Genomic DNA, 15,197 nt, shown 5'->3' on the forward strand with positions numbered 1-15,197 from the left:
CTAAGAAGCCATACGTGGAATTAACAAATTTGTAAAATTAATAAAAATAATTTAAGTGAAAAATAATTTAAGAAAAAAAATAATTTTAAATAAAAGAAAAAACTTTTGAATACAAAAAAATAAAAAGTGTTTTTAATCCACGTAATAAAAAAATAAAACTTTTCTTACGCGAAATCTTGAAATACGTAAGTATATATTGTAATACATATGAAAAATAAAAACTATCAACGGTAATAATCAACGGTAAATATTTAAATTTTATTTTACAGATATCTTTACAACAATTACTTATTGTTGCCCCAGAACTAGTCTGCTATAAATTCAAAAAATAGAATTTCGGAACATCGGAATTGTATTTTGCAGCGAAGTATATCAAAATTGAAATTAGAAAACTATCACTTTCATATTTTAAATTCACAGACGATTTGGTTATACATCTTTTGATTCCAATGTTAGGGTGCTCAGCTGGAGAGTTAATGAGTTTTGATTTCCAGAGTCTTTTTGCAGTACACACCATTTTTTTGCTGAATCTTATCACCCAATTGTGTACGTCAAAGTGAATGTACCCTATTTTTGTAAATGTAAACTGTCCACAAAAAATAAATTTAAGTCAAGTAATACGGCCACTTGAACATATATTCTTAAATGTCAGCTATTTTTTTTGTAGATATTTTCAAAATTTTTTATGTATAAAAATATTTTTAAGTGAGAAAACAAAATATATGATTAATTTTGTACAATGACTATAAAATATTAAATTAAAACTTCTAATGTGCACAATTTTCACAAAGTTAGCGTAAATTGAAGGTGCACTCGTAAAAGAAAATCCAAAATGTTTGCTTTTAGTTAGAACTAAAGATTAAATGTGAGTGAATATGTGGTATTTTTTTCACATGATTTGTTTGCCTGATCTGATTCATAATGTATAGTGAGTTCAACATTTACTAGTCCGATTAGGTTAAGTCCTTTTAATTCGTAATTTTTTAAAAAATAGAGTTCAATTTTTATATAGTCTGTTTTTGGGAGGGTATCATCTTGAAGAACTAGTTCGCAAAATTTCTAATAAAAATTTAATTCTAACAAGATACCTCAATTTTAAAATTCTTAAACAATTAGGTTTCCACAACATTCCTTCTGAAAAATTACAATATTTTCAAGCCGATAAACGGGTAAATAATTATAACGCATTACGGTCTATTAAGATGGGCTTTAAATAATTTACTAAAGCACAATAAATTTTTAACGGTTATTGTAAGTTATCCGAATATTTCAAATTCAAAACTCAACAAAAAGCTGCATGTTTTTTGTCATCGTTTATTAAAATAATTAAATATATGCTTCAGTCTTTTTCTCCAAACACACTCACCATAAGTCGAGAGACCTCAACATTTCCATGCTGTTCCAAACGCGCCCTTTATTTCATGCCACAGTTCCTGACTTATGTCCTCACTGATTTGGGGAACACGCAGATTCCTATGAATATCACTCTTGCACACATGACAAGGATTATCAACCATATTGCGAACGACCTTGTTGTGTAACCTTGATTTGATGTGTGTTTGCTTGGCACAACCCCATAGTTACAAGCCATATGTCCTCATAAGATTTATCCCTTGGTTATATATCAAAACCTTATTGTGTGTTGATAATCCAGACCTACGACCTAGGAGCTAGTAGTTTTCTCTATATTTATTTTCTAGTTCTATTCTTTTCTTCTTTACTTTCTTCTTTCCATTTGAGCTTGACATCCAAAGTCATACCTAGGTACTTCGCTGTGTTTCGAATTGATACTTTAGCACTATTCAAGCTCAATTGTGATGGGTTAATTAAATTTTTGTTTGTGAAGTTTACAGGTTTACTTCCATTTAGCCTTATTTTCTATGTGTTTATCCATTTACTCATATTGTTACTCGGTTTCTGTAATTTTATTGTCGATTCTTCAAAATTTTGTCTCACTGCTTATATTGCTGTATCATCGGCAAATGTAGCCAAAGTTGCATTTTCTAAATCTGGCAAATCGCTTTCATAAAGCACGTATAATATAGGACTTAGAATACTGCTTTTAGCCACATCAGCCCTAATTTCTCTAAGCGTAGAGTGCTCCTTGTCCTGTTTGATTCCGAAAAGCCGGGCATATAAATATGCTTCAAGTAACTGAACGAGTTGCAAAGGTATTAATTTTCTAATTTTAAATAATAAACCCTCCTGCCAAACAATAACAAAGCCTGGAGCACATACAGAAATATTGTTGAACACATTTTTCTTTCTTCTAAAGCCTTTTCCACAATATTTACCAACCGTATTGTGTATTTTTTCTTTTGTGCCAAGGACGAGCCCTATTGTTATTGGACTAATTCGGACAACGGGTTCGGGCAGCTGCCATACAACTCAAAGAGTTTAATTTAAATATTTCAAAAACTAATAAAGCTATAAATTTAAAATTTTGTATACATGTGTCCAATTATATTCTACACATGCTCTAATAATTATAATGGGATAGCTGCAACGGTTCGGGTGGCTGCCATACAACTCCAACAGCAAATTTTTTATATTCTGAAAAATAATAAAGTCAGATTCATGAAACTTGGCAGTCATGTGTCCAATTATAGGTCAAATATATTTCTGAAGTTTTAGAGGAATTGCTTGACAGGTTCGGGTACTTGCCATACAACTCCAAAAGCTTATTTAATTATTTAGAAAAATAATAAAGTCAGATTCATGAAACTTGGCAGTTGTGTGTCGAGTTATAGGTCAGATGCATTTCTGAAGTTTTGGTGGAATTGCTTGATAGGTTCGAGTAGCTCCCATACAAGTCTAAAAGCTTATTTTACATATTTGGAAAAATGATAAAGTCAGATTCGTGAGCTTTGGCAGTCGTGTGTTCAATTATAGGTCAGACATATTTCTGAAGTTTTGATGGAATTGCTTGACAGGTTCGGGTACTTGCCATACAACTCCAAAAGCTTATTTTAAATATTTGGAAAAATAATAAAGTCAGATTCATGAAACTTGACAGTTGTGTGTCGAGTTATAGGTCAGATATATTTCTGAAGTTTTGGTGGAATTGCTTGGCAGGTTCGAGTAGCTCCCATACAAGTCTAAAAGCTTATTCTTAATATTTAGAAAAATAATAAAGTCAGTCTCCGATTATAGATCAGATATATTTGTGAAGTTTTGATGGAATTGCTTGACAGGTTCAGGTACGTGCCATACAACTCCAAAAGCTAATTTTAAATATTTGGAAAAATTATAGTCAAATTCATGAAACTTGGCAGTCGGATGTCCAATTATAGGTCAGACATGTCCGTGAAGTTTCTATAGAATGATTTGACAGGTTCGAGTAATTGCTATACAATAACGGAAGGTGCAAGGTATAATTCAATCGGTTTATACCGAGTGAAACGTTTTTACTTGTTTCATATTTAATTTCTTTAATTTCATTATTACTTTTCATCTGATTCACATGTAACACTTTTAAATTTACGGAATAATTTAAATTTTCAATATTTTCATAACTTGGAATTAATATCGTATGCTTATATTGTAATTGTTTGCTTGAAAATTTTATTTTGTTTATTTCAATAGTACAGTTTTCAAAAATGACAATAAAATATTTGTTCAACATATATTGAAAATTGTTACATGTACTAGAAAAATTTAAGTTATTTGCATTTTTAATTAATATCATACCTAACTCTAGTTCTATAATTTGCAAATTAGTTTCAAAAGCTTTTCTACAATTTTCATAAGTATTATTAAATATTTTAGAAATACAATTTGATACCAGTTTTAATTTATTTTGGTAATTTTCTGAAGTACGATAGTAAGTTTTATTTTTATATTTTATAAAATCTGAGATTTGAATTAGTAACAGGAAAGATCTTGTATTGGACGGCCTTTTCTTGGTTTATTTTTGGAATACATATCACGAATATCAATTTAGTATCATATGTAAGTAAGGAGATTTTAAGGTTTTAAATTTTGAAAATATCAATATTATAATCATCAATTTCTTCTGGTGTAAGAAGATATCGGCTCATTATTTGATGTTTTGCGAACATTACGGTTTCCTGTATTTTTTCTAGTTCTTCTTTTAGAAGAATAATGTTTGAAATTAATTGAAGAAATTGTAGTTGTTTGATTATTTTTCTATTTTCAGGAGAAAAATCGTTTAAAAGTTTATCTAACAATACGTTATTATTATTAATACTTTTTTGCAGAACATTGATATTTTTTTGAATATTATCATTAATTTTGATTTGATTATTAGAATGTTAGAATATATCATTATGGATGTTTTCGTCTAATATTTTCAAACGTTGTTCTATTTCGGTTTTATCGATTTTCTTGGTCCATAGTTCTAAAAATGAACTTTAATACTGAACCACCCATATTTATTAGGGATCTTTTGTGTCTAAATGGTATTAATGTTTTAAATGTGTTTTTGAGTTTGTTTATGTTAGCGTTAAGAGTTCTAAAATTTATATTGTCAGTTGGCAAATTGAAAGTTTAGTTTATTTGTGATTCAATTGCATGTAAAGTGTATTCGATTTCGTTTAAATTAACTATATGAATAATTTTATCATAACTTTCTATTATATCTATTTTACCTTGTTTGTGTGGCCCGAAGGATTGAGCCACGAAATATCTGCAGTAAGGGATGCTTGTGGTAAGAGTCCACTAAAATCCAAATGGAAATCCATACGCGACGAACTCACAATGAGCGCCTCTCTGGTCTGCCACTGATCCCTGAGGGACGGTAGAAATTATATATGCTGCCTTGCATGAGGGAATTATTATCAAAGGATAGGAGATGAAAACTCCGAAATAAAACAAACAAATGCAATGAACAAAATACAGGGATTGAATACCCCAGGTGGTAATCCAGTAATGCTGGAAAATCCACACTCTTCGGAGGCTGGTCTCATGGATTCTGGGGAAAACCACTTCTTGCATAGTACATCTGTGTTTATGGACCCTTTTAGAAGGAGATTGGGGGTCATGCGATCACCGCCATTGACGATTGCAGAGAAAAAGGACAGAGTTAAGGATAATAACTCTAATAGGAGGAGAAGTCTAATAGGTTAGCAGAAGACAAAAAATGAAAACCCAAGAGGATAATATGAAAAGGCATCTTATACATGAGAATAAATTTGATACTCAAGACTCGAGAATAACCGAGTTAGAGAGACTTTGTAGGGTGCTACAAAATGAGATCTGCAAATTACAGGCAGAGAATGTAGATTTAAAAAATTAAATAAAATTGCATCAACAGAAAAGAAAAACAAAAATGCGGAAGTTATTGTATATGAAACCGACGAGGAAGAACTCGCTAGAGAAACTTTTTGGATCCTAAAACAGAATAATGCAATGAAGCGAAAAATGGAAAGGTCTCCTGAAATAAATTCAGAGAGGACAGTTAAAAAAAAATAATGAAACCAGCCCTAAAATGAGGGCTACTAATTAAAAATAAATGTGGAAAATGAATACAAATTACTAACAAAAGCTATAAATAACCGGAGTGGCACACGTATGAAAATAAACTGACGAGGCCAGTTAAAGTTATGGCTAGAAATCTCCATCCATCGTGTGAGCCAGATTATATAAAAAAAAGAGCTTATTAGCAAAGGCTTTAAATGTCTAGATGTTGTAAATAAAATCAAAAGGAAGAAAGAAAATGGAAAATATATTTCAGTAAAACTTCCGCTCTTTATGTTATCTTTTGACCATTCGGAAGAGATAACCAAGATCTATAAAATAGAATACTTACAGCACATGAGAGTAGAAATTGAAACTCTCAGAAGCAGCAAATCCATTCCGCAATGCAAGAGATTCCAGAGATTTGAACACACAAAAGTTTTGCCAAAGAGAGGCTAGATAGGTAAAATGTGCTGGTAATCATGTGACAGCAGAGTGCAACAAGAAGGATAATTTTCAGCCCAAATGTGCGAACTGCAATAAGGCACACCCTGCTAGCTATCGAGGCTGTTGCAAAAGAATTGCAAAAAAGACGATCGAAAAATCATAAAACCAAACAAAATCAAGTTAAATTTAAAGCTCCAAAATAGTTAAATAAGCTCCAAAATAGCCAAAATAACGACACCTAACAAGGTGTTAAAGGGAGTATCGTATTCACAAGCGCTTCAAAGCAAAACCCCACAAAACAGGAAAAAGAATTAACCTGAGAACAAAACCCCACAAATAAAAAGAACTGACGCAGACATTATGCAGAAGATGCACAGTATGTTGATTAAATTGACGAGATCTCTAAAAGATTATTAAAAATAGAAAATGCATGCACTGAGGTGTATACGAGGACACCAAAGAAATTAAGAAAAGATGAACGCAAATGAGGTACGTACAATAATTTGGAATGCAAATTGTGTTCTTAATAAGAAACAAGAATTGGAGGTCTTTCTCAAACAAAAAATATAGATATTTGTTTGCTGTCGGAGGCTCATTTGACATATTATACTAGCCTTAAAATAAAAGGCTACAATCGCCATAAAGCGGTACATCCCAGCAATCAACCAAGAGGAGTTAGTGCAATTATAATAAAAGAAAGTATAGAACATAATGAAGAATTCAAGATAGAAAGGGCTGAAATTTAGCTTATTTCGATAAAAATTAAATCGACTAGACAGGACTTTAGTGTTGGTGCTGTATACTGTTCACCAAATTGCAGCATTAAGAAAAATACTTTTAAAAATCTCCTTTACAAACATGGACATACATATCTAATAGGAGATGACTATAATGCCAAACATACAGATTGGGGTTCTAGAATCACCTCAACTAGAGGAAGAGAGCTAAGAAAAGCTATTCAAGAGCTAGGTTGTTGCTATCACTCCACTGGCACTCCCACTTATTGGTCTACTGACACAAACAAGATTCCTGATGTTATTGACTTTTTTATAACCAAAAAAATATCAGAAAACTTTCTAAGTCTTGAAGATGATTATGATTTTAATTCAGACCACGCTGCGATCAAATTAAAACTAAGTGAAAAAATAACTAGAGCATTATTTAAACTCAGTTTGACAAATAGCACTCCAGATTGGGCGAGCTTTAAATAGGAAATAATAAACATAATTGGCGTAAATATTAATATACAGAAAAGAGAACAATTATATCATGAGTTAGAACGATTTTATTAAAATCATATAAAACGGTTCATGACACAATAATACAAGAAATACTTAATTTAATAGCTAAAAAGACAAAGCCCAGACATAGATGGTAACGGTCGCGTCATTCTCATGATAAGACTGTTTTAAACAGACTTTCCCAGGTTTTTAAAAGAAAAATCCAAGAATTTAAATCGGCAACATACGAAAATTATATAAAGAACTTGTCAGCTACGAGGGAAACGAATTATTCCTTTTGGAAAGCGGCAGAGAGCAAAAAGAAACCGATTATTCACACTCAGCCACTGATGAAAGCAAGTGGCAGTTGGGCGAGGAGCAATATAAGGAAGGCCGAATTATTTACCGATCACTTGGAAAGCATATTCACGCCAAACGGAATAACCTTAGATGTAAGTTTGGTAGAAACTATCGCAAATGAAGCAGACAGCATAGCTTCACTTACTCAATTTGAAATTGCGGAAGAGATAAGATCCCTGAAGTTGAAAAAATCGCCATGTTTTGATCTTATTACTGCGGAAGTACTGAGAGAGGTACCAGACGAGGCATTGTAACATCTGACGAAAATCATGAATGCAGCTATGGATTTTGGGTATGATCCTTGTGCTTGGCAAGTCGTGGAGGTAATTATTGTGCCCAAACCCGGCCACCACAATTACTTTCGCGACAGGCCCATTTCACTGTTACCAAAGTCTTACAGGCCAATTTTGTAAAGCTGCTATTAAGGAGATTCAAGCCAATAATAGAAAATAGGGGCCTAATACCGAACCATCAATTTGGTTTTAGAAGAAACCATTCTACAATAGACCAGGTTCATAGAATGACTAATATTATAGAAAAAAGCTTGGAAAAAAAGGAAATCTGCTCTTCTATGTTTCTAGACGTAGCACAGGCATTCGACAGGGTATGGCACAAAGGCCTTATATTTAAGTTGGGACAAATGTTACCATAGCATTTGTAGAAATTTTGAAATCTTATTTAGCTGATAAATTATTTAGAACTAATCAAGACACTGAGTACTCCACGCTAAGAGAAGTAAAGGCAGGTGTGCCTCAAGGCAGTATATTGGGCTCAACGTTGTACCTGCTTTACACGAGTGATTTGCCACAAATAGAAAATGCTACGATATCCACTTTTGCTGACGATACTGCAATATTGGCAGTAAGAGCGAACATTGACGATTCGATAAAAAATTGCAGGAGGCAATTAACAAAATAAGCCAGTGAACTAGAGATTGGAAGGCGAGGTTGAATGAAGCTAAATCGGTTTACATAAACTTCACCAATCGGAAAATAGTGAATCTACCACAAATTAAGTTAAATGAAACGAACGTAGCGATCCATAATTCAGTAAAATACCTAGGAATGATTTTAGATGTCAAGCTAAGGTGGAAAGAGCATATAAAGAAGAGCATATAAAGAATTAGAAAATAAATATAGAGAAAATTATTGGCTCCTAAGTCGTAAGTCCAATTTGGCAATTGATAAAATGATATTAATTTATAACCAAATCATTAAACCAATATGGCGATATGGCATTCAACTGTGCGGTTGTGCCAAGAAGACTCACATTAACAAAATTCAAACCTTCCAGAATAAAGTTCTACGGGACATGGTAAATGCGCCATGGTACAGTGATATCCAAAGGGACTTAGGAATTCCTTGGCTTGTGGATGAAATTAGGAGTTATGTTACAAGGCATTGGGCTCGTCTAGAACAGCATGTAAATATGAAAGCAGCTCGGCTGCTAGACAATGGCGTTATGACAGAAAGACTTAAACGAGCAAGACCATTCGATTTAACACGAAATATCAATTTCTTTATGGAGGGTATTTAATTCCTGCACGAAAGAACGGTTAGCGCGGAGGTAATAGTTGGTCTGTAGGACCTGTTTTACTCGTTTAGAGTTTAGGTGATTTTTTAGGGTAGGAGTCACGTTCCCCCTCTGTCGGAGGAAGAAAACAAATAGAGGCGTCTTTCTTCGAGATTTTTTCACCTAGTAGAAACAAAAAAAACAAAAAGAAAAAAAAAAATTTTACCTTGCTGAATGATTGAAAAGTTTAGTTTCCAATTTTTGGAGATTGATTGAATACTGACATGAATTTATTAAGAACAACAAGAATATTATAATAGTAGAACTAGCTAGTTGTTTTATTCCCTAAAAATATATGACTTTTATTTTTAAACTTTTTAAACTAGATGAATATTTTTCATTGTTATTATCTATAATTTTGTTTCTAAATTTTTTAATTTTAATTTTTTTGTAGCGAGGTTGTTCTTTATAACGTACCATAGCAGGATTCTGTATTAGTATTTCGGAGTCGTTTGGAATTATGAATTGTTTTCTATCTTTGTTTAATTTGGTAGTAATTTTTTCTTTCTTGTTATGTAATTTATCTCTAATTTCCTGAAGATTTGAAATTCTATTATTGATAAAGTCTATTGGCCTAATTTCAGTTACTAAATGAATTGTATTATTAAAGGCTTCTACAGCCTTCAGAAATTTTCTCTCTGTTAAGTTAATTTGGTTAAATTAAGGTTAATATTCTAATATGTTCAGTAATAGTTCCGTGAGCCCTTTCTATATCTGAATTTCCCGTATAACTTCTTGGCGAAGTGAAATGAGCTTCAATATTTTCTAGTCAATACGGTTTATAAAAAAGTCTTTAACGTTCATATTATTAAACTCGTTATCGAAAATATATTTTGAAGGTTTACCGAATAACGAATTCCTTTGGCTTAAGGCCTGAACTAATGTTACACTATTTCTATCGCTCAATTTAGTAATATAAAGATGTTTTGTAAACTTATCAATTGCGGTCAAAAATAATTCTTTTTTTAGATAAAATGTGTCATCATGAACCAATTGATTAGGCTCAGAAGGTGTTTCGGTTATATTAAAATTATATTTGGCCAAATTACAGATATCGCAATTATTAACAAACTTATCAATATAGTCCTTTAGTTTCGGATAAAAGTAACTATCTTTGATTTCATTGAAATTTTCTAATATTCTGCTACGATTTTGTTTTCTCATGAAAATCTTTTATAATATTAATCAGATCATCCTAATTTTCTGCATCTTGAGCCAATTTAGTACATTTAATTATTTTAATTTTTCCATTACTACTGAATAACTCAATTAATTTTCTTTGCAAAATATTAAATTTACTTTAATCTAATTCCGAATAAATTGCAGTTAAACCAGACTTTATTGATTTCCTTAAAATATCATTCAAGTAATGTTCATTTTTTAAATCTTCTTCAGATATAAAAATTTTTGTATATTTATTATATTTCACGATTAGTTCTCTCGTTTTATTTGGTACAAGGTGAATTTGTCTCAAATATTTATTCACAGTAGTTTCTAGAATTGGAATGTAGTCGCCCAAATTTTCGACGGCACTATGAATTGTAGCAATATCGGTTTCCACTTCTAACGATTGGTTAGTTTGCAATATATTAATTTCATTTTTTTCAGAGTTATTTCTACTAAGAAAATCCGCAACTTTGTTGTCTTTGATTTTTACATATTCTATATCAAAATTGAATTCGTTTAGGTTTATTCTCCACCTTTGTAATTTGGAGTTAGGCTGTTTTGACGAACATCCGTTGTTAAAATAAATTTTTGATTAAAGTTTGGATATTTAAGGATTGATCTTTTACAATCAACTCTTTGAGCTTTTCAAACGTTCCTACATAATTTGGATTTTTTATATCAATCTTCTTATCTTTTTTTAAACATTTAGTGATGGGTTGTGCTATTTTCGCGTAGTCTTTAATGAATTTATGGCAGTAACCCGTAATTCCCAAAAACCTTTTTATAGATTTTCGCGTTGTAGGAAGTTTCAAATTTTTTATTACTTTATTTTTTTCAGGATTAGGTTTAATGCCTGTGTCAGTCAACAGGTGTCCTAAGTATTCTGATTCCTTTGAGAAAAACTTACATTTATCTATTTGGATTTTTAAATTATATTCTCGTAATTTCTGAAAGATTCTAGAAATCGATTCAGCATGTTCTTGATTTGATGTGCTGAAAATTAGAATGTAATCTAAGTGAATGACACATGAAACATTAATAAATTCGCGTAGAATGTGATTCATCATACGTTGGAATGTAGCAGGAGCATTTTTTAGATCAAATGACATCCTTACAAACAAATCCTTGGGGTTGAAAATGCTATTTTCGCACGATCTTTTTCATCAACAAGTATTTGATGAAACCCTTTTGCGAGATCTATTGTACTGAAGTATTGGGCCCTGCCAAGTTTATCGAAAAGCTACTCAATATTTGGTAATGGAAATTTGTCATCTACTGTGATTTCGTTAAGTTTACGATAATCGCCATTTAATCAATAACTATTCGCCATTTCTTTTAACCGGAATTATCGAGTTTCTTCGGAACTATCCAAATTGGGGAGTTATAAGGCAAACTACTAGGTTTAATAATATTTTGGTTTAACGTATCTGCTACTTGCTTTTCTATTTCTAATTCGTGAATCTTACGGAATCTATATATTTTAGAATATATCGGTTGTGAATATTTGGTTATTATAGTGTTTAATAGAATCTACACAGGTTAATTTTTGACCCTCTTGGTAAAATAAATCTTCATTGCTATAAATAATTTTCTTAAGATCTTTAGATTCTTCTTAATTTAGGTTTTTATCCTTGATATGATTAAAAATGTTATTTAGACCTTAATTCAAAGAATATAATTGATGAATTTCATTTTCATCAAATGGGCAAGCGTTTAGAAATTTAGTAACTTTTCCTTTCATCTTTATTTGTAGGTTTGCTAAATCTATTTTTGCACCTATTGCCTTTAGAACATTTTGTCCTAATACAGCGCTAAATTTTTTATTATTAATATCTAATACTTTCCAGAGAATTTTCGCATCGTGATTAAATTCAACTGGAACATTTGTGATTAATTCAAAAAATATTTTGTTCACACCAAATAAAGTATTAATTTTAATAGCTTGTTTTAATTTTTTTAATTTAAGGTGAGAAAAATTTTATTGCTAATTAACGAAGTTGTAGAGCCGGTATCGATTAATCATTTAAATTTAATACTATCAATAGTAAATTCTACTATGAATGACCTCGGAATTTTACATAAAAACTTTACTAGAATACTTTTTTCATTATTTCCTGCGTTGAATTCAGTAGGTTTTGTCACTATCTAATTTATATTTCAAATTTAATTTATCTAATATAATCGAAAGTTCATTGTAAAATTTACTTACATTGTTGTTGAATTTTATGGAAACCGCTTGTTCCTTCAGTTTCACATAGGAGTCTTGTACTTCAAAAGATTTCTTCAGCTGTTTTTTATGTTCTCCCAACTATAGTTCTGTATTCTACTTACCCGCCCCCGGTCCTTGTGTCTTTGAATTGAATATATTTTTCAAGTAGTTTTTTGTGTTGGCATCGGTTGTTGAACCCATGATGGCTTCTACTTTCTTTATGAAGTTACATAGTTTAAAAGTGTCGTCCCTTCGAAATATCGGGACGGACCTTGCTTCACTAATTAAGTCTTTTACACTAATTTCATTTGACATTTTTACTACTTGAATAAAATCACTTTGCAATTTTTCTAAATTTTCGTTACAGTTCACTTCTTCGATACTTGGTAAAGGGTTTTTCTTTTGGTTTATAAAAATTTATTAATCGCCATTGAATCCTTGAAAGGAAACTAGTCAATGTTCATGTAACGTTACTTTTGTCATTGATAAAGATATTGCAAAATCTTCTTTAACTGTAACACTTTTACACTTTTTATAATAAAGTCTGATTAAGTTTCTGGTTCTTTTTTTTTTTTTGGAAAAATTATTTTAATTAATTTAAAAAAAAAAATTTTCGACTTTTTCGCAATCGTATTAACTTAATGTCTTTATTTTTAATTAACTAGTATGGCGATCCCATCGGCTGCGCCAGTTTCATATTCTTTTAACCTGTAAGGAAAATAAAGTAAAAAACGCAAGTAAGGATTTGCTTGTAACTTTACTTTATTGAATCTCTCTTAAGACTAAAATTTAAAATTCATACAATATTACAATCTGGTCAAAATTACATCCCAATGTTAATATTACAATATTATTATACAAGGTCAGAAACCAAACAGATTTACAATATTTGAATAAGAAAGAAAAGAAATGCGAGATAAGCAATAATTCTTTGTTTTAATTTAAATTTTTTAAGTGGAATTTAGGTCTTCAAGTGGTTTTGTTTCTCAAGTGTTGAAATCGATTTCAATTATATATTTTACGTTTGTAAAATATTTGCTCATTAAGAATTTCGTTTAAGAATTCCAAATAACCACTTAACATATGAAATGTGTGAAATTTGGTTTAAAAGAAAAAAAAATTAAAGTAAAAAAAAGAATGAAAAGAAATTGAAATTTAAGAATAAATCATAAAGAAGGTGATTCATATGTGTATTTTTACATTTATAGATTGGGAGTGATTTTACATATTGTTGCTTTTGGACATGTAACTTACACGCGTGTATCTCAAGTTCGGCTGAACTGATTATGATGAAATTTTATATGTAAGTTTATTGCGACCATTGCACGGATTGATCAGCTTTTGGGATATATCAGGCCTCGGGAATTGCGCTTTTTAGCGGGCTTGTTTTATATTTTTCACCATTCTGAAGAAAATATTCAACCGATTTACTTAAAATTTCATATATGTATAAACTTCGCTCGACCGTCCGCGAAACCTCCTAACTTTTGGTAGAAATCAGGTGTCAGCAACTGGACGTTTACTACGAGCCAAATATACATTTTTGCGTATATAAAGAAAAATAATCAACCGATTTCATTGAAATTTAATATTTAAATTCTTCGTATGATTTAACAATGATTTAACAATGAATATATAAATTTTTTGGAAAGATCAGGGCTTGAGAACTGATCTGCGGGATTCTGAATTTTTTGAAATTTGATATTTGAGTTCTGGTTGTTACCAAAACTAATTGGCGAGCATTTAAGAGAATTCGGGTAGCACAAAGCAAAACTCTTGTAAGAGCCAAATTTACATTTTTCTAGATATGTTAACTATAAGCTTACTAATGTCCTGAAAATTGGAAAGAAGTATTTAACAGACATTTATACAATATTCTGCAACACTTTCATTTAACTAGACACTACACGTTGCGGTCGGTTATGTGCTGACCACATCAGATTTTTTTTGTTCTGTGTACTTGGTCAATTGTTGCATGCTTTGTTCTAAAACCCAACATATGCTTTGGTTGTTGTTTTCTATAATGGACATCAGCCTTTTCAACAACAATTTTTCAAAAAGCTTTCAAAAAATGTCAATCCCTTGTTCGACAATTCTTTTAATTTTTCAGCAGTAATGAGACCGAAGCCTGGCAGCCTATTTGATTTAAGTGCTTAGTAAATTTCGTTTTCATCAAATAAAGCCGTAGTCCTTTCTTCCATATCAAAATCTTCCACTTAACAAACACTTGAATTCAGTTTATTTGATTGAAGAATTCCTTCCAAGTAATCTTTCATCTTGATTCAATTAAATCGGTTATATGCTTAGTATAATTACTTGATACAGGTTTGAAATCTAGTTCCTCCACTTCAAAATCTAGTTGATCTGCAGTTTGCAGTTCAGCATTAAAGATTATTTGTCTAATAGCATCATGTTTGAAGCCTATCCAGTCTGTGGTTTTATTGGCTAAAGTGGGTACGCTCCGTTCTTAAGCTATTTCTTCCCTAAGGTTTAATATGACAGCGGGATGATCGGAATACAAATTAAGATCAGCTTAATACAAAATATAAAAACAATAAAAATAGGTCGGAAATAAAAAACAATCAATAGGTCGGATTGCCAGTAGAGTGATAAGTATATCCCATCTCCCAAATGGCTTTCCTTAGTTCTCTACCTCTAGTTGAGGTCAATCTATAGCCCCAGCCGACATGTTTGGCATTAAAGTGACCTTCCAGTAAGAATCTGTTTGTCCCCACACACAAGAAGTCCTTAAAAATATCCTTTTTAGCACTTTTCCAAAAATTTTTTGAAAAAAAGTGCGTATT

The sequence above is a fragment of the Condylostylus longicornis genome, unplaced genomic scaffold (assembly GCF_029603195.1).
Source record: "Condylostylus longicornis isolate FDR11 unplaced genomic scaffold, ASM2960319v2 ptg000302l, whole genome shotgun sequence".
Taxonomy (NCBI): Eukaryota; Metazoa; Arthropoda; class Insecta; order Diptera; family Dolichopodidae; genus Condylostylus; species Condylostylus longicornis.